The sequence below is a fragment of the Oncorhynchus keta genome, chromosome 17 (assembly GCF_023373465.1).
Source record: "Oncorhynchus keta strain PuntledgeMale-10-30-2019 chromosome 17, Oket_V2, whole genome shotgun sequence".
Taxonomy (NCBI): domain Eukaryota; kingdom Metazoa; phylum Chordata; class Actinopteri; order Salmoniformes; family Salmonidae; genus Oncorhynchus; species Oncorhynchus keta.
The window spans coordinates 25,221,803-25,242,518 of record NC_068437.1 but is presented as its reverse complement, the minus strand read 5'-3'; the positions used below and the strand labels follow the sequence as shown (position 1 = coordinate 25,242,518).

The 20,716-nt window shown below is 40.1% G+C and overlaps 1 protein-coding gene across 4 annotated transcripts in view; it reads right to left on the bottom strand.

Moving 5' to 3' along the window:
• The window catches only part of LOC118396698 (myocyte-specific enhancer factor 2A-like), a 103,080-nt gene extending 82,581 nt beyond the window's left edge, over positions 1 to 20,499 (bottom strand). For 3 of the 4 annotated variants that reach the window (XM_052465753.1, XM_035791056.2, XM_035791058.2), the window contains exons 1-2: positions 16,993 to 17,161; positions 14,194 to 14,337 (exon numbers count right to left, since the gene is read on the bottom strand). The gene's annotated coding sequence lies outside the window, so the exon portion shown is untranslated. Of the gene's footprint in view, positions 1 to 14,193; positions 14,338 to 16,992; positions 17,162 to 20,260 lie in introns of those variants that run through there. The other variant, XM_052465752.1, reaches the window with a different exon arrangement.
• Between the last annotated feature and the right edge of the window lie 217 nt (positions 20,500 to 20,716).

Genomic DNA, 20,716 nt, shown 5'->3' with positions numbered 1-20,716 from the left:
TGTGTTCTGGAACGTAGCACTGTTTATTTGTGTTCTGGAACGTAGCACTGTTTCTTTGTGTTCTGGAACGTAGCACTGTTTCTTTGTGTTCTGGAACGTAGCACTGTTTCTTTGTGTTCTGGAACGTAGTACTGTTTCTTTGTGTTCTGGAACGTAGCACTGTGTCTTTGTGTTCTGGAACGGAGCACTGTTTCTTTGTGTTCTGGAACGTAGCAATGTTTCTTTGTGTTCTGGAACGTAGCACTGTTTCTTTGTGTTCTGGAACGTAGCACTGTTTCTTTGTGTTCTGGAACGGAGCCCTATCTTTCATTTTTGTTCATTTCTTTCACCTGTGTTCATTTCTCACCTGGTCTCATCAGCTCCCTATTTAGTTAAGTTATTTCTGCTTGTATGGTTGTGAGGTATTGTTTTGGTTTTGACTGCCTACCTGTGTTTGACCATTGCCTGCAACCACGATTCCGGCCTTCTGAGTTTATAGTGAATTTAGAGTGAATTTAACAGCTACATCTATCAACAGTTGTCACAGTGACATTCTAATGAAATTGTTACTTGCATAGTGGAGTATTTTGTTGACATGTAGCTAGCTAGGTAAACAATAAACCATAATCCCAACTCATGACGTTACTACCCTGCATGAATCTGCAGATAGCTAACCAGATTCAATGTTAGCTACCTACAACTAGCAAAGCAAATGGCTTTGAGATACAAATAATATTACTAAACAGATTATACACGTAATATTAGCTAGCGAACCAGCCAGTTAACTTTAGCAAGCTAGCGAACAGTACACGTTAACTTGAAATGACAACGACTTTCTGTCAAAATTAGAGACGTGTGATATCTGAAAATGTAGCTAGCTAGATCATGGATGGATGCTTCTCCCTTTCACGGATGCCATGTTTGCCCTCAGTTTGATTGAAGACGTAATCTGGAGACAGGTGTTTTCTCCACCTCCTTAGCTATGCTACTCTAATTCCACTGATTTCAAAACTCGGTCCTCCAGAAAGTAGAGAGCAACACTTATGTAGTTCTACTACGTGATATATAATTGACAAAAGCTGTGTTAGAAAGGATTACCTACACATACTGACCAGCTCAAATAGACAGAAGCTTTCTACATGGCAGACCAATCCGAACTCATCTCTCGGCATGTCCAGCCCACTCATTATGTTAGCCAATCATGGCCAGCGGGAAGATTGGTGTCTTTTTCTGTGGCTAAATCAACTAGGCGCTTAATTTAACAATTTTATTTTTATTTACAGATGCCATACAAGTTTGTTGTTAAGGCAAATGAAAGTTCACATGTTGCAGAAGGCATTTCTTCCAAAAAAACACATTTTGATTTATTTATTTTAAAGTTTACGTTCAAATCGCTCTCCTGTGAAGTAGTGACCCGCGACATATGCCAGGTTTCCTGAAACGAGTCACATTTGCATCCAAGCAAAACTGAAATCTTATCAGAAACATTTTAGGTCGTTTTCACAGCTTTCTATTACCTTCAAACTGGTAAAAATGATTTGGAAATTTTGCATAGATAATCTTTCCCGTTTCTTTTCCCTCCCCGGTCCCTAAACGTCTTTGCTCTGAAAACTTTACCTATGTCAACCACTGAACAAAGATAGAAACACAACATGCACAAATGTCAAAGATTTTACTGACTTACAGTTCATGTAAGGAAATCAGTCAATTCCAAAAAATGTATGAGGCCCTAATCTGTGGATTTCACATGAGACACCCCCAAAAAAAGGTACGGGCGTGGATCAGAAATGTTATCCCACTCCTCTTCAATAGCTGTGAGAAGTTGCTGGATATTGGTGAGAACTGGAACACGCTGTCGTACACGTCAATCCAGAGCATCCCAAACATACTCAATGGGGGACATGTCTGGTGAGTATGCAGGCCATAGAAGAACTGGGATATTTTCTGCTTCCAGGAATTGCGTACAGATTCTTGCGACATGGGGCCATGGATTATCATGCTGTAACATGAGGGGATGGTGGCAGATGAATGGCACAACAATGGGCCTCAGGATCTTGTCACGGTATATCTGTCCATTCTGTAGCTTACACCTGCCCATACCATAACCCCACCGCCACCATGGGGCACTCTGTTCACAACGTTGGCATCAGCAAAACGTTCGCCCACACAACGTCATACACTCTGTCTGCCATCTGCCTTGTACATTTGAAATCGGGATTCATGGGTGAATAGCACACTTCTCCAGCATGCCAGTGGCAATCGAAGGTAAGCATTTGCCACTAAATTCAGTTAGAAAGCCAAACTGCAGTCAGGTTAAAACCCTGGTGAGGACAATGAGCACATAGATGAGCTTCCCTAAAGCGGTATCTGACCGTTTGTGCAGACATTTTTAGGTTATGCAAACCCACAGTTTCATCAGCTGTCTGGGTGGCTGGTCTCAGACGAACCTGCAGGTGAAGAAGCCGAATGTGGAGGTCCTGGGATGCTGTGGTTACACGTGGTCTGCGGTTGTGAGGCTGGTTGGACTGCCAAATCCTCTAAAACAAAGTTGGAGGCAGCTTATGGTAGAGAAAATAACATTCACTTCTCTGGCAAAAACTCTAGTGGACATTCCTGCAGTCAGCATGCCAATTGCACGCTGCTAGAAAACTTGAGACATCTGTGGCATTGTGTTGTGTGACAAAACTGCACATTTTAGAGAGGCCCTTTATTGTCCCAAGCACAAGGTGCACCTGTGTAATGATCATGCAGTTTAATCAGCTTCTTGAAATGCCACACCTGTCAGGTGGATGGATTATCTTGGCAAAGGATAAATGCTCACTAACTCTGATGTAAAAAACTTGTGCACAACATTTGAGAGAAATAAGCTTTTTGTACGTATGGAACATTTCTGGGATCTTTTATTTCAGCTCATGAAACGTGGGACCAACACTTTACATGTTGCGCTCAGGTTTTTGTTCTGTGTAATGCTGGTGTGGTTAGCTTGCTTTACAGCTAGCTAGCCAAATTTGCTAAAGCCTTCAGGCGTTGGCTAACCTAGTTAGCTAAAGCCTTGCAGTATTGGTTAACCAAGTATTGGTGGGTACTTCAAGCCAGTGATCAGCCCCTTAACAAAATCCCATACTGACAAATAGAAATAAAACCACAGAAACATGATGTCAATCAATGTTAATATATGTTAGCCAATGATAGTTAGTTATATGTAACTATGAATTGTGTGGCAGTTTGCTGATGTCAACGTTGTGAACAGAGTGCCCCAGTTTGGCGGTGGAGTTATGGTATGGGCAGGCATAAGCTACGGACAATGAACACAATTGCATTTTACCAATGGCAATTTCAATGTACAGAAATACAGAGATCCTGAGACTTTACAATGTACAGAATTATAAAAACATTAACATGTAGTGTGTGTGTTACACATACAGTACTGGTAGAACGTTTGGACACACCTACCCATTCAAGGGTTTTTCTTTATTTTTTGGAGACATCAAAACTGTGAAATAACACATAAGGAATCAAGTACTGTAATAACCAAAAAAGTGTTAAATCAAAATATATTTTATATTTGAGATTCTTCTAAGTAGCCACCCTTTGACTTGATGACAGCTTTGCACACTCTCGGTATTCTCTCGACCAGCTTCATCAAATCAAACGTTATTTGTCACACGCGCAGAATACAACAAGTGTATATCTTACCGTGAAATAATAATAATATTTACAAGCCCTTAACCAACAGTGCAGTTCAAGAAGAGTTAAGAAAATATTTACCAAATAAACTAAAGTAAATCATTGTAATAAAAAGTAAATAACAATAACAAGGCTTTAAACAATGCTATATACGGTACCAAGTTAGTGTGCGGGGGTACAGGTTAGTTGAGGTAATTTGTATATGTAGGTAGGGGTGAAGTGACTATGCATAGATACCAAACAGCGAGTAGCAGCAGTGTACAACATGGAGGGGGGTCAATGTAAATAGTCCGGTGGCAATTTGATTAATTATTCAGCAGTCTTATGGCTTGGGGGTAGAAGCTGTTGAGGAGACTTTTGGCCCTAGACTTGGCGCTCCGGTACCACTTGCCGTGCCCCTGAACTCTCGTGTATTTTTTGCAATATGCAATGATATGGGCAGCGACCATGTAACGCTTTTAAAACATACAGAAGTGCGCTGGTTATCAAGGGGCATAAGTATTGACATGTTTTTTTTTTATTGAAGAACTTGCTTAAAGTTTTCTTTACAGACAATAATTTTCACTTGTCTGACCGCTTGCATGATGACGAGTTTCTCACACAACGGGCCTATCTGGGAGACGTTTTCTGAATCTTGGATTACAGGGACTCTCCGCAACTATATTCAATGTGCGGGATAATATTGAGGCTATGATTAAGAAGTTGGGGCTCTTCTCTGTCTGCATTAACAAGGACAACACACAGGTCTTTCCATCATTGTATGATTTTTTTGTGTGCAAAAGAAGGACAATGTCAAATGTGAAGCACCTGAGTGAGTTGGGTGCGCAATTATGCAGGTACTTTCTCGAAACAGATGACACAAACAACTGGATTCGTTATCCCTTTCATGCCCTGCCTCCAGTCCACTTACCGATACAGGAACAAGAGAGCCTCATCGAAATTGCAACAAGCTGTTCTGTGAAAATTGAATTTAATCAGAAGCCACTGACAGATTTCTGGATTGGGCTGTGCTCAGAGTACCCTGTCTTTGCAAATCTCACTGTTAAGACACTGATGTGCTTTGCAACCACACACCTACAGTTGAAGTCGGAAGTTTACATACACCTTAGCCAAAACCATTTAAACTCAGTTTTTCACAATTCCTGACATTTAATCCTAGTAAATATTCCCTGTTTTAGGTCAGTTAGGATCAGCACTTTATTTTAAGAATGTGAAATATCAGAATAATAGTAGAGAGAATGATTTATTCAAACTTTTATTTCTTTCATCACATTCCCAGTGGGTCAAAAGTTGACATACACTCAATTAGTATTTGGTAGCATTGCCTTTAAATTGTTTAACTTGGGTCAAACGTTTCAGGTAGCCTTCCACAAGCTTCCCACAATAAGTTGGGTGAATGTTGGCCCATTCCTGCTGACAGAGCTGGTGTAACTGAATCAGGTTTGTAGGCCTCCTTGCTCGCACACGCTTTTTCAGTTCTGCCCACAACTTTTGGAGTTTTGACTTCAATCCTAATGAATTTAGGATTGAAGTCAGGGCTTTGTGATGGACACTCCAATACCTTGACTTTGTTGTCCTTAAGCCATTTTGCCACAACTTTGGAAGTATGCTTGGGGTCATTGTTCATTTGGAAGACACATTTGCGACCAAGCTTTAACTTCCTGGCTGATGTCATCAGATGTTGCTTCAATATATGCACATAATTGTCCATCCTCATGATGCCATCTATTTTGTGAAGTGCACCAGTCCCTCCTGCAGCAAAGCACACCTGACAACATGATGCTGTAACCCCCGTTCTTCATGGTTGGGATGGTGTTCTTTGACTTGCAAGCCTCCCCCTATCTCCTCCAAACATAACGATGGTCATTATGGCCAAACAGTTCTATTTTTGTTTCATCAGACCAGATTCCAAGAACACAGGATGAGATGTTACTATCCTTTGTGCAAGCACTTCCAAGAGAAACACATGAACAGTGAGCCTGGTGAATTTTGGGGAGCGCATCGTCAGTAGTGTACCTTTGGTTCCTAGGGTGTTTCGGCCTTTCACACTATACACCCTCCCCAAAGGCAGCCAGCGACAGGGTGATCAATCCTACGCTTGCGTCCCATTCCCAATTAGTCATAGGAGTTAGTCAGAGGACATTTCTCCAAAAAGTATGATCTTTGTCCCGACATGCAGTTGCAAACCATAGTCTGTCTTTTTTATGACGGGTTTGGAGCAGTGGCTTCTTCCTTGCTGAGTGGCCTTTCAGGTTATGTCAATATAGGACTCGTTTTACTGTGGATATAGATACTTTTGTACCTGTTTCCTCCAGCATCTTCACAAGGTCCTTTGCTGTTGTTCTGGGATTGATTTGCACTTCTCGCACCAAAGTATGTTCATCTCTAGGAGACAGAATGCGTCTCCTTCCTGAGCGGTACGACGGCTACGTGATCCCATGGTTTTTAAAACTTGCATACTATTGTTTGTACAGATGAATGTGGTACCTTGAGGCGTTTGGAAATTGCTCCCAATGATGAACCACACTTGTGGAGGTCTTGACTGATATCTTTTTTCCCATGATGTCAAGCAAAGAGGCACTGAGTTTGAAGGTAGGCCTTCAAACTCATCCACAGGTACACCTCCAATTGACTCAAATTATGTCAATTAGCCTATCAGAAGCTTCTAAATCTATGACATAATTTTATGGAAATTTCCAAGCCGTTTAAAGGCACAGTCAACTTAGTGTATGTAAACTTCTGACCTACTGGAATTGTGATACAGTGAATTATAAGTTAAATAATCTGTCTGTAAACAATTGTTGGAAAAATTACTTGCTTCAGATGTCCTAACCAACTCGCCCAAACTATAGTTTGTTAACAAGAAATTTGTGGAGTGGTTGAAAAATTAGTTTTAATGACTCCAACCTAAGTGTATGTAAGCTTCTGACTTCAACTGTATGTGAAAGTGGATTCTCAGCCCTCACTAGCATGAAAACTAAATACCGGCACAGACTGTGTGTGGAAAATGATTTAAGACTGAGACTCTCTCCAATACAACCCAACATTGCAGAGTTATGTGCATCCTTTCAAGCACACCCTTTTCATTAACCTGTGGTGAGTTATTCACAATGTTCGATTAACAAATAAAGTTTAATATGTAAGATGGCTAACTAAAGAGCAAAATTATTGATTATTATATTATTATTTGTACCCTGGTCCTATAAGAGCTCTTTGTCACTTCCCACGAGCCGGGTTGTGACAAAAACTCACACTCATTCTTATGTTTAATAAATGTATTGTATTGTGTGTGTGGCCGGCTCACAATGATGGCAAAAAACATAATTTGAGAGTGTGCTGACCCTGGTGCTAGAGGGGGTATTGAGGTTGAAAGTTTGAAGGGGTACAGAACTATAAACAGTTTGGGAACCACTGTTCTAATATAACTTGGGTTATGCAAGTAACCCTAATTTTTGATAACATATCAATAGTGACACAAATATTATAGAATGAGAGACCAGACATCTCACAGCTGCAGTGTGACTCTGGTCAAAGCCATCATCTCTACTCCACCTAGCAGAAGCTTTCACAGATTAACCCCAGAAGCCACACTGCAGCTAGAGAAGCATGTATCTACAACTTCTGTCTTTTCACTTTATATCTGCTGTCAGTCCTCAGGATTTTTTAAAATTGTACCTTTATTTAACTAGGCAAGTCAGTTAAGAACAAATTCTTATTTTCAATGACGGCCTTGGAACAGTGAACAGGTTAACCTGTTCAGGGGGTTAACCTGTTCAGGGGGTTAACCTGTTCAGGGGGTTAACCTGTTCAGGGGGTTAACCTGTTCAGGGGGTTAACCTGTTCAGGGGGTTAACCTGTTCAGGGGGTTAACCTGTTCAGGGGGTTAACCTGTTCAGGGGCAGAATGACAAGATGTACCTTGTCAGCTCAGGGGTTTGAACTTGCAGCCTTCCGGTTGCTAGTCCACCGCTATAACCACTAAGCTACCCTGCCGCCCCAGTATAACTCAAGTCACTACACTTGACTTGGGAGTGGTGAATAAATTAAACTTAATTGTGTGGTTCTTGTCCTACGCCAATTAAGTAACATAATAGTACACCTGAAAGTTAAGTGTGTCACATGATACATGGCCAGTAATTTCTTTCTATGACACAATGTCAGTTTAGCCCTCTGGTTTGTTTATCATGTGTACCATAGTGGCACTGCGTTGGCTTTCTTTTCATCTGTAGATAGCCTGTCAAACAAACACTCATAAATAAATACGTCTAAAGATAGGAGTGCACTGTTGATCCAACATGACTCAACACGAAAACAGCTCTAGTCAATTTCACATAGGCCATTTCACATAAGCCATTCCAACACAATGCTTTGTAGAAGCGAAGCTCGTACATTTACTGTACATGGGGAATCAAAATATGGCCTGTGTCAATTTGGCTTTGGAGAAGAAGTTATTTCTGCTACTGCTGAGCCTTTAAAAGGACAAACTGATTGAAAATTATGAAATTAAGCAAATATGAGCGCTCTTATCAGAGGTGGGATTTTCTGTCATCAGAATAGAATGCTTTGAAAAACCAGCCTACAGGAGACAGTCCAAATCAATACAGTATAGAGAGACACATGGATCAGAATGTACTTAAAACTCTCAAATATATAATTGTGATGATTAATAGCTTTAAAAGGGTAAGGTTATTATAAAACCTTAACTCAACTTACACTATGCAAACTTTCTCTAGTGTTTACTTTAAAAAATACAAATATACATTCAAAGTTGACTTGCACTCTTAACCCTGTGTGGGCCACTTATACAGGGGAGGGGGAGAAAGAGACAGGGATGATAGTTGTGAAAGAGGATTAACTGCAGATTGAGGCTGCCACTTTGGTTTAGGATCTTACTGCTGATTCTCCAGTATGGCCAGAGAAAGCTGAGGGGTAAGGACACCTCCGTCTGACTGAGGGCTCGCAGGGGAAGGGCAAAGAAGACAGGAAGAGGCTGTCGATCCTTAAGCCGCTCTGCCCTGCTCAGCAGCACATGTGCTGAGTGGGCCGTATGGGGCTGCTTACTACCAGAGGTCACAGCCAAGGGCAGGGCAGTTGAAAGGTCACTGTTAGCTGCTCCCTTAGACAAACAGTATGTTAGTGAGTGGTTCATTAGTGCTTCTGTGTTAGAATTTTTTTTCTGGCCATCAGAGGTTTATAAGCCACTGTAGTTCAGGATATTGATATCTAGGTCAGAATGATAGGGGGCTAATTGTCAACAGAGTTGCCTTGCTGATATACTACAGTGACATAACAGGCAGATGTGATAAGAAAATATAGGCCTATAGGAAATAAAGGTGTTTTTTCCATTTCCTTTTCCGAGTACACTTTAATCCTGGGTCGCACCACTGTACATTATTAGTATATACAGTTGAAGTCGGAAGTATACATACACCTTAGTCAATTACATTTAAAGTCAGTCTTTCACAATTGCTGACATTTAATTCTAGTAAAAATTCCCTGTCTTAGGTCAGTTAGGATCACCACTTTATTTTAAGAATGTGAAATGTCAGAATAATAGTTGAGAGAATGATCTATTCTATTCTATTCTTTCATCACATTCCCAGTGGGTCAGAAGTTTACATACACTCAATTAGTATTTGGTAGCATTGCCTTTAATTTGTTTAACTTGGGTCAAATGTTTGCGACCAAGCTTTAACTTGCTAACTGATGTCGTCGGATGTTGCTTCAATATATCCACATAATTGTCCATCCTCATGATGCCATCTGTTTTGTGAAGTGCACCAGTCCCTCCTGCAGCAAAGCACCCCCGACAACATGATTCTGTAACCCCCGTTCTTCATGGTTGGGATGGTGTTTTTTGACTTACAAGCCTCCCCATTTCTCCTCCAAACATAACGATGGTCATTATGGCCAAACAGTTCTATTTTTGTTTCATCAGACCAGAGCACATTTCTCCAAAAAGTATGATCTTTGTCCCGACATGCAGTTGCAAACCATAGTCTGTCTTTTTTTATGGCGGTTTTAGAGCAGTGGCTTCTTCCTTGCTGAGTGGCCTTTCAGGTTATGTCAATATAGGACTCGTTTTACTGTGGATATAGATACTTTTGTACCTGTTTCCTCCAGCATCTTCACAAGGTCCTTTGCTGTTGTTCTGGGATTTATTTGCACTTCTTGCACCAAAGTACGTTCATCTCTAGGAGACAGAACACTTCGTCTTCCTGAGCGGTACGACGGCTGCGTAATACCATGGTTGTTTAAACTTGCATACCATTGTTTGTACAGATGAATGTGGTACCTTCAGGTGTTTGGAAATTGCTCCAAAGGATAAACCAGACTTGTGGAGGTCTACAATTTTTTTGTCTGATGTCTCATCATTTTATGGACATTTCCAAGCCGTTTAAAGGCACAGTCAACTTAGTGTATGTACAGTGAATTATAAGTGAAATTATCTGTCTGTTAACAATTGTTGAAAAACTTAATTGTGTCATGCACAATGTAGATGTCCTAGCCGACTTGCCAAAACTATAGTTTGTTAACCTCTTGCTCCTACCTGGCACGCAGGCGTCCCATCTAGAGCTCTGGAAATGCAAATGCGCTACGCTAAATGCTAATAGTATTAGTTAAAACTCAAACGTTCATTAAAATACACATGCAGGGTATTGAATTAAAGCTACACTCGTTGTGAAACCAGGCAACAAGTCAGATTTTTAAAATGCTTTTCGGCGAAAGAATGAGAAGCTATTATCTGATAGCATGTAACACCCCAAAAGACCCGCAGGGGACGTAAACAAAAGAATTAGCATAGTCGTCGCTACACAAACCGCACAAATAAAATATAAAACATTCATTACCTTTGACCATCATCTTTGGGTCTTTTTTTCGATTAAATCGGTCCATATATAGCCTAGATATCGATCTATGAAGACTGTGTGATAAACGGAAAAAAATTGCGTTTCATAACGTAACGTCATTTTTTTAAATTAAATTTAAAAAGTTGACGATAAACTTTCACAAAACACTTCGAAATACTTTTGTAATGCAACTTTAGGTATTAGTACACGTTAATAAGCGATACAATTCATCAGGAGGCGATGTCAATTCTATCGGTGTCCGTCTCGAAAAAATGTCTGGAGAGAGCTCGACCAAAACATCCGGTCGGAGACCGGAGGGAATCGATTCCCTTGGTTTCGGTTAGACCAAGAATCAAAGCTGAATCAAATGACAAGACTCTATGCAACGTGTGGAAGCTGTAGGCACTGCAACCTCGGCCTCATTTAATTCGGTTCACTTTGAACAATTCCTGGAAGTAGCGCAAGGATATTTATTTCCATTTTCAGTGATCAGATTTTCCTGCACTTTTCGATGAAACGCACGTTCTGTTATAGTCACAGCCGTGATTTAACCAGTTTTATAAACGTCTGAGTGTTTTCTATCCACACATACTAATCATATACATATACTATATTCCTGGCCTGAGTAGCAGGGCGCTGAAATGTTGCGCGATTTTTAACAGAATGTTCGAAAAAGTAGAGGGTCGACTTAACAGGTTAACAAGAAATGCGTGGAGTGGTTGAAAAACAAGTTTTAATGACTCCAACCTAAGTGCATGTAAACTTCCGACTTCAACTGTAAATGTATATATTTATATATGAGTATATATACAGTACCAGACAAAAAAACCATTTCAATTGGGTTGAGGTCAGGTGATTGTGGAGGCCAGGTGAAGAAGAAGAGTGATGGAGTGCTGCATCAGATGACCTGGCCTTCACAATCACCCATGAACCAGACTTTTTAATCAGGTTTAAAATTATTTTTCTGAGGTCTTGGCTGATTTCTTTAGATTTTCCCATGATGTCAAGCAAAGAGGCACTGAGTTTGAAGGTAGGCCTTGAAATACATCCACAGGTACACCTCCAATTGACTCACATGATGTCAATTAGCCTATTAGAAGCTTCTAAAGCCATAATTTTCTGGAATTGTCCAAGCTGTTTAAATGCACAGTCAACTTAGTGTATGTAAACTTCTGACCCACTGGAATTGTGATACAGTGAATTATAAGTGAAATAATCTGTCTGTAAACATTTGTTGGAAAAATTACTTGTGTCATGCACAAAGTAGATGTCCTAACCTACTTGCCAAAACTATAGTTTGTTAACAAGAAATTTGTGGAGTGGTTTAAAAACGAGTTTTAATGACTTCAACCTAAGTGTATGTAAACTTCCGACTTCAATTGTACCTCCCCAACTTTCATTCTTAGTCCTAGCTATTTTTCACAATGTGCTCTGCTTTGTTTAGAAGTGACAGAAGCAAACAAGCACAGAACAACTTTGACGTAAGACACAACTGCAGTGCCTTGTTAGCACTGTACAGTAGGAAGTGGACTGATTAAAGTTTGGCAGGCATAGAGGGAGATTTGGTGCGGTTCTCTTCCCACTATGCTACCCTGCCGTAAGGGGTCTGTCTGTTTTTCCTCACCCCAATTGAGATGGTTTGGGATGAGTTGGACCGCAGAGTGAAGGAAAAGCAGCCAACAAGTGCTCAGCATATGTGGGACCTCCTTTAAGACTGTTGGAAAAGCATTTCAGGTGAAGTCGGTTGAGAGAATTCCAAGAGTGTGTAAAGCTGTCATCAAGCAAAAGGGTGGCTACTTTGAAGAATCTCAAATAGATTTTGATTTTTTTTTTAATGGTTACTACATGATTCCATATGTGTTATTTCATAGTTTTGATGTCTTCACTATTATTCTACAATGTAGGGAAAAAAATATAGAAAAACCCTTGAATGAATAGGTGTGTCCAAAATTTTGACTGGTACTGTGTATACACACACACACACACACACACACACACACACACACACACACACACACACACACACACACACACACACACACACACACACACACACACATACATATATATATGAGCCTTTTCTTCAAAAATATATGAATTTGGCATAATAAGTGCTTGAATATGATTTGATAAATATTGTAATTACATTAACTTGAAAACCACACTGCCATGTAGGAAAGTAAGCCATATTTATGAAGTGTATATGTGGTATACTAGCCTGTGCCAGGGCTGGTCCCTGATCCCCAGGCTAAAGGTTTGGAATTCATCATCACAGCACGTTAAGGGCCTGCCTAATAAAGTTATAACTGTGCTGCATTAAAACATGATAGACAGTTTGATTTGGCACACTCCACAGAAACGTATTTGCACAATAACACAGACTCAGTTTTGTGAGATTGAAGGAGAGAAAAAAACTAACAAGGAGCAAATATTTTGATACACATTTTAAATTATGATTTTGTATGTTTGTCAAACATGTCACTGGCTGGTATCCTGGGGTAACTAACGCATTTAGCATCAAAGGTGAGGCTCTGTGGCCTGGTGGTGAGACAGGAGGCAGCCAGGGGTTTCTGAGTTTGGAGCTCAGCTCTCTGTTGGGTCGGATTGTGGGGTTGGGTAACCCTGCTAGGACACTGCGCATTCCTCTGGGTTACACAGCTATTCATGGTTTGGTCATTCTGGGATAGAAGAACTTCATTTATACCCTTTTATTTATTAAAGGTACTTAGAAGGCTTTCCTTTAGAACTGAGAGTCTAGTGAATACACAAGCAAAATATGGCCTAAAACATTATCCGCAGGGCTCAAGATTCTGCATCCTGCCTCCAGGTCTCACGGGAGAATGCTGGAATCTCCAGTTCGATGATGGAGCTCCAAAAAACAATGAATCATGTTGCAGAGAAGCATGCGCAAAGAGCTTTGCTTTGTAACAAAAAAAACGAAGCAAAGTGGACATAGAGAACAAGAGTAGTTTCTCCCCGTTGTTGAACTGAGAAATATCTTTAACGTAATAGCCAAAGTGCCCTCACACCTAACATTGAGAAGAAGAGAGGACTTGCTACATAAGGTCACAGTCACACTAGGGAATAATGAGAGAGAAACAGTGAAACAACTACTAATATACACACATACTTTGATGAAAAAAAGTTCATATCATGACCTTTGCAGATACTTGTTTTTTTGTCTCGAGGTTGTGTAATACACAACCTTTCTTCTTTGCTTGTCTTCTTTGTTATTTTATCGATCTATCTAAAGAAGATGAAAATAGCTCATCATGTTAGCTACTGGTTCTTTTTAACAAACATTTAGCTAGTCTTGTAGAACTCTCAAACAAAGGCTATGTCATTTGCTATAAATCTGTGCCTGTGAGCCAGCTGCAGTTGACACAGTTCAACTCTCCAGTGTACTGTAGGGGAAGTGCTGTGCCTACAGTACACTGATGTAACATGGTGAACACTACAAAATCCATGTATAGCTAAAACTCTCATGTAACCAGATGGTCTTAATGATTTCCCCCCAACGTATATAAAGAGATTAACCAAAAGGACCAAATAAAACATGAAACATGAATGGAGATACATGTCAATTACAATCAAAAGTAAGTATATCAAACATAAATAAACAGCAGAGTAAATGAAGAGGTAAACAAGAAAGAGGGGGAAAAGAACATGTGGCTCACCCAACTATCAAAGTAGTGATAACCTCTTTATCGGACCAAGAATATCCAGCTCCTGTCTGTCTGTCTGTCTCTTCTTTTAGCCTTCAATGCTTCCCTCACTCGCGTTAAGCTTCCTGCAGATTTCTCCTCCTTGGGAAAAATGTCCTGGGAGGGGGAGAGGAGAGAAAGTGTTTTGCTCAGTGATTCAGAGACATGGTGTCAACGGCAGCATTCTTTTTCTGACAACCAGCATTAATTGCAGATCAGACTCGCCCACACACTCCACATTTCTCCTGTGTCTCCTGGAAGGAGCTGAGATCAGACTGTGATATTCTGGTGCTATGAAGAGGACTGTTGTGGGAGACCCTCCAGGCCCACACTTATCGCACCAATCACCACCTCAGAACGTACCCTTTTACCTGGGTCAACTTTCTCCACTCAAACCAAAGGCTGTATTTACACATCTATCAATTTATAAAGATACATTTAGGCCTATACACACCCATGATGTAATGTGGTAAAAGTAAAATTAATTTGACCTGGTAAAGGTCAAATTCATTTTATTAATTTGCTCTACTGCACCCTGACATAACACTAGAGCGTAAAAATGCAGCTCATGTTGCAGTAGACGATTACAGACAAGTAATGGGTGGTTATGGGTGATATGGGTGATTGCAGTAGCATATTGCATGTTCTTAAATAAGTTTACTCTACTTCAACACAACACTTTTCTGTAAGATGGGTGGAAGCTGTCTGACTTGCTATATGTAACTCATCCACACCCTAGACATAAGAGGTCACATGAAGTGCATCAGGAGCAACAGGGCCTCATTATTGGTTAAGCCTTGGGCGTCTCAGAACCTAACGTTGGCGGATTGGAGGGTGCTTTGCTCTGCTGCATTAATAGTCACTATCGGTCTGCTGGGGAAGTAATGTAAATGCAACGGGGGGGCTCCTCCAGAGGGGACCAAAATAGATACTCAATAAAAATACACACAGATATGCCTTTATATTGCTGCCAAGACGGCTGTCCCTGAAAAACTTTGCTATTTTCATTTAGTGCCAAGCCAGGAATACCTCATGGTTGGGGAGACCATAGGGAACGTTAGACATTTATCAGTCAGTCTCGGCCAAACACACTCTTTACCTTCATCTGGATTTATAAACAATGGGGTTAAGTGAAGACGCCATAAACGTTTGTCCTTAAACTGACTGAGACAGTTAATTATCTACTATACTAAGGACAGGATTATTATTTTACTTTCTCAGTTTGTGAGTTTACAAAACAATATGTTTCATTAACAAGTTCAAAATGCACAATTGGTACAAACAAAAAAATCTCAATTTACACTGACAGGTGCAATATGGCATGTGGACTTAACAAATGTGTTAAATGAGCAGAGTGTAATTTATTATAATGTTGAACGTTCACTTACTGGTAACTATTTATGGTCATTTTCAATGGCAGATAAATTATCAAAACAAATCAATGCCTCCTTCCTACCTGTTAAAAATCTGTCAGGACAGCAGACACACATGTTGAGGTCATTCTCCTAACTATTCCCCATGACCTGACTGCCTCCCATCAAGCTTGTAATTAGATATTAAAACCTACAAACAGGTGCAGGGACTAATTCCATTGTGGAGTGTTGCTGTATAATTTAGTTTATTCTTCACTTAGAGGAAGCTTAATTCAGCCAGGAGTGAGTGACAAAACCTACATTCAGATTACGTGTATCGGCATGTCCTACACAACATAGATTTTCACCTTAATCGTGCAATCAATATCAGGAGAGTAGAGAGACAATGGTGGAAAACATACATTTCTCCACAGCAGAGGTGGAAATGCAAAGTGGCCATTAGCTGACCAGAACCATATACATTTCAGGACTTCAATACAAAGCATATTACTAATAAACTGACACTTTCAACATGGATACTCTTTGATTTTAACAATGTCATTGCATGCTTAGGCTACCAGTTGGTATTGTGTCACCTATTAAAATAAGAAAATCTACAGGTCCATAACCAAGAAAATGCATTCGAGTTTACAGTGACAGCAAGAAGCCTATGGAATGGATATAGGCAATATCCTTACTTTTAATCGCACAATCTTTAGTGGTTCAGACATCTAAATCAGCTGGCCATTATAGTGTACGTCATGCAGTTATAGTATGCACAGAAAATTATAATGGATTTCAAAGCAATCCATGTATTCAAAATCCAAACAGTCGTTTGATAGCATGTAGACTATAGTGATGATGTGAAGGCATTTATGTGAATGTAAAATACATGTGTAATGTCGGTAATACAAAACAAAGTTAAATTGAATTAGCAAAGGTATGCCTCCCGTTGTATGAGAAGTCCCCGACACTGACTGTCAAATGTTATTGCGCGCTCTATGAGAGCTTATTGTAGCCACTGTAACTTAGTTCCAGTAAAGTCATAGCCATTAGTAATTCAAGACGATTGATAAAAGCTAATTATTCTAAAAAAATATCCTTAAAATGACAGACTCCGAAAAAGTTTATCAAATTAACCGTAAACTATCAAATTAAATAAGATAAAGATAGCGGAACTCTTCACTGAGTCGATTGGGTCAATAAGTACAAAGACGCACGTTCATATGATCGATATGAATATTAAATAACTGTAGCCTTTTTCATAGGCATACAAATAAAAATGTTTTTATCCAGCATAGACACAGAAACTGACATAATATAAAAGCGCTACAGTATGGGATGGCTTTTCACTCTACGTCTCCCTCTTGCGCTTTCTCTCTCACACGAGTGCAATATTGTTGCTATTTTTATTACTCACCTTGTCTCTCAAGTCCCTCGCTGTATATAGATACTCTATATCAGAGCCTCCAATGGATACCGTGTGCGTGGAACATTAACGTAATTTCAGTCACATTTACACACAACTGCTATTTTAGGGAGCAGCCAAACTCAGTAGAGCCAGTTTCTTGTCAGTGAGACTCCTCCCCTTATCTGACGAACACCAGACGAGTTAGAAATCAACCTCCTCCCGCTCATGTCTATCGTTACAAAAACTATACCCAAACTTGTTTAACTTTCATCGTAGGCTACCTATATACCTCGATAAATGTGACTTTTACAGTGAAATTGAATGTCAAATGATCTGATCTGATGACATGATTAGTAAGATGTGCTCTATGTTACTCAAGTAGGCCGAGCCTATGTATGCTATTTACAGTTTGGTAAACTTTATATGATTTGTATCAAATTTACAATGATAATAACATAGTAATTGCATTCTTGCTACATGATAATTGCAAGTCTTGGTGTCAACATAGCACCCCTGCCCTTGTATTCCAGTGTCAAAATTTAAATCTGCTACATCTGTGTCTTGAGGCAAGTAAGTTAGTGAGACATAGGAAGTGTAATACAACAATGTACACTGTACACAATTTACACTGATTGACAGTGTAAATGTGGCAGCAATTATACTCAAATTCATTCAAATGACGATATAAATGGAAATCTCAGCAATACATTTTTAAAAATTATTCTAATTATGATTGTTGGCTTCTTTCACTTCACTCCCTACGATTGACGTCATATGTCTCAAAGACAACAGCAACTCGGGAACATCGATTTTGAAAGGACATGTTTCTGATCCAATTGAAATACTCAGCGGCTGGTCAGTAACCAATTACAGAAGGGAGGTGGGATCTGAATAGCTGGCATGTGGCAAAGTCACGTGTAAGTGCAGGATCTGAGGAAGGGGAGTGGTGCGGGGCTCACATTGTTTTTACCAGGATTTAAAGGAACAGGTGCATGTGGAAATAAAGTAACGCTATTGTAACTTGACAATTTGTGATGAGATTTTGCATTTGCACCTTACAAGAATGGGTTTAGGAAACACCTATAAAATAAATAAATGATCTGGCACTATTTTCATCAATGTGCACAGTCTGCACACACTGTTATGAGCTGGTTAATACTATCATCAGTTTCATAAGCCATTATGAATTATTCAATGTTTATAAAACCTTTATACATGATTACAAGTTACAAATAATTAAGTTCTTATTTATTAGTAAGTTAGGATATTCATAGTTTATATATTTAGTATAGTTTATTGAAGACTATTCATGAATGTTATACAGTTTTACCCATGAGGTTAAAAATAAAATAATAATAATAACATTTGGATGTCCATTGCTATAACTCATTAGAAGAACAACCCTCAATGTATTTGGGGTATCAAATTCTTGCTCTTCTTTAAAATGACTGTATACAGGAATCAGGAAAATACTGGCCTTATGTCAGACTAGTGTGTGTGTTAGGAGCACAAGTGAGCAGCACCAAGTGACTGCATAGAAACAGGGTGTGTACATTACACAGTAGACCTGCCTCTACAGACACAGAGTTACATCTCAGGCATGTTCGATCTCCAAATTCCAGCAACTGTGTCACAGTAATGAATCCTTCAAATTAAGCTCTCCTTAATCCCACATTAGATTGTTCCTATGGCAGTACTATCATTGATTATAGTGGGTTTATTAATCCGTTTCGGTAGCTCCACTTTGGTCCTGACAAAGCACAAGCCACCTGCAAAAATAGTCCTGCCATGGCGAGGCATATTCTGTAGATCTGTTTCACAAACACTTGTTATCCCCGGTCCACTGAAAACCTCCCCATGTACCCTTGACATCCTACCCATATAACCCTGAAAACCTCCCCATATACAGTACCCCTGATAACCATCCCATATAACCATGAAAATCTCCCCATACCTGAAAACCTCCCCATATACAGTACCCATGAAAACCTACCTATATACCCCTGTCAACCTCCCCATGTACCCCTGAAAACCTTCCCATGTACCCCTGTCAACCTCCCCATGTACCCCTGTCAACCTCCACACGTACCCCTGAAAACCTTCCCATGTACCCCTGTCAACCTTCCCATGTACCCCTGTCAACCTACCCATGTACCCCTGTCAACCTCCCCATGTACCCCTGAAAACCTTCCCATGTACCCCTGAAAACCTCACCATGTACACAGTTACTGGTGATATTAATGAATAAAAAGTGTATTGCTCCACGGCCCCAGCTTGATAAGAAAGCATATAGAACTGTTGGCAGATCATTTTTGTTCATTTCTTTACCATAAGCCGCCTCCAACGTCATTTTAGAGAATTTGGCAGTACTTTCAACCAGCCTCACAACCGCAGACCAGGACCAGCCCAGGACCTCCACATCCATCTTCTTCATCTGCGGAATTGTCTGAGACCAGCCACCCAGACAGCTGATGAAACTGAGGAGTATTTCTGTCTGTAATAAAGCCTTTTAGTGGAGAAAAACAAATTCTGATTGGCTGGGCCTGGCTTCCAGTGGGTGGGTATGGCTTCCAAGTGGGTGGGCCTATGACCTCCCAGGCCCACCCATGGATGTGCCCCTGCCCAGTCATGTGAAATCCATAGATTAGGGCCTGATTAATTTATTTGAATTGACAGATTTCATTATTTGAACTGTAACTCTGTACAATCGTTGAAATTGTTGCATGTTGTGTTCATATTTTTGTTCAGTATAATTTACTAAGTTTGTGGAAGTGGATTTGTATATTTTTGTATGTACTCTATAAGAGTGTGTTTGTGCTATAACATGATATAGACTTTCACAGTGTGCTCATGCAATAACATGTCATAACAATTGATTTAACTATGCATATCACCAATTTCAAATAGTTTTTTCTTTGATTATATAAATATCATCAACCAGGTTATACGATTTACATCATTGTGTGAAGTCACTGTTCAGCATTTCAACACATGATTGAGGCATAACAATAAATATAATTAATTATCTTATGATCACCATGTTTGTTTGTGAATTAAAGAGATTCAGGGGAATGACCTCTCAGTAGAAAGAGATGTTGCTCACCCATCATTGCTTTCATCACCTACTAAATAGTACTGTTGAGTCCACATCAATGCTCCTTGCCTGGGTAACACTTCTCATATACAACCTTCCTCTTCCATAAGTCAAGACAAAGATGCCACTCATGACACCCCCCAACCTTTGTGTAACACAAAGGCCTGTCACTGCGTGTCTCACCTGTTTGAGTTGTTGCACAAATGCCTTCACAGAACCTGCTGTAAAGGGTCTTCCGTTTTTTTCCTGCAAGGATTCACTTTCTATATCTCATATTTCCTCTCTTTATCTTTCGGTCTCTCTTCTTTGTATCACTCGTTCTCTCTTTTGTACTTCAAAGCCAGACCAGCTGGCTTTGGATGCTTTCCTTCTTGCCCCTGAGAGGCCTGACTTCACACCCTCTGCCTCCTCCTGTCCCTTGGTCTTTCTGCCGGGAGGGAGTGGGGCGACAGCAATTTGAAGGGTAGGACCCCAGATGGACGCAGACATGCCAGGCATGCGTTGTTTGACAGGGATTGGCTCAGGGGCTCTCTGGACCAGCCACAGCTGTCAGTCATGGGCACAGAAGGTGTTAGGAGGTTTTCCTTAGTGTGTTATTGTGATTCATATACACTGAGTGTACAACATATTGCTCTTTCA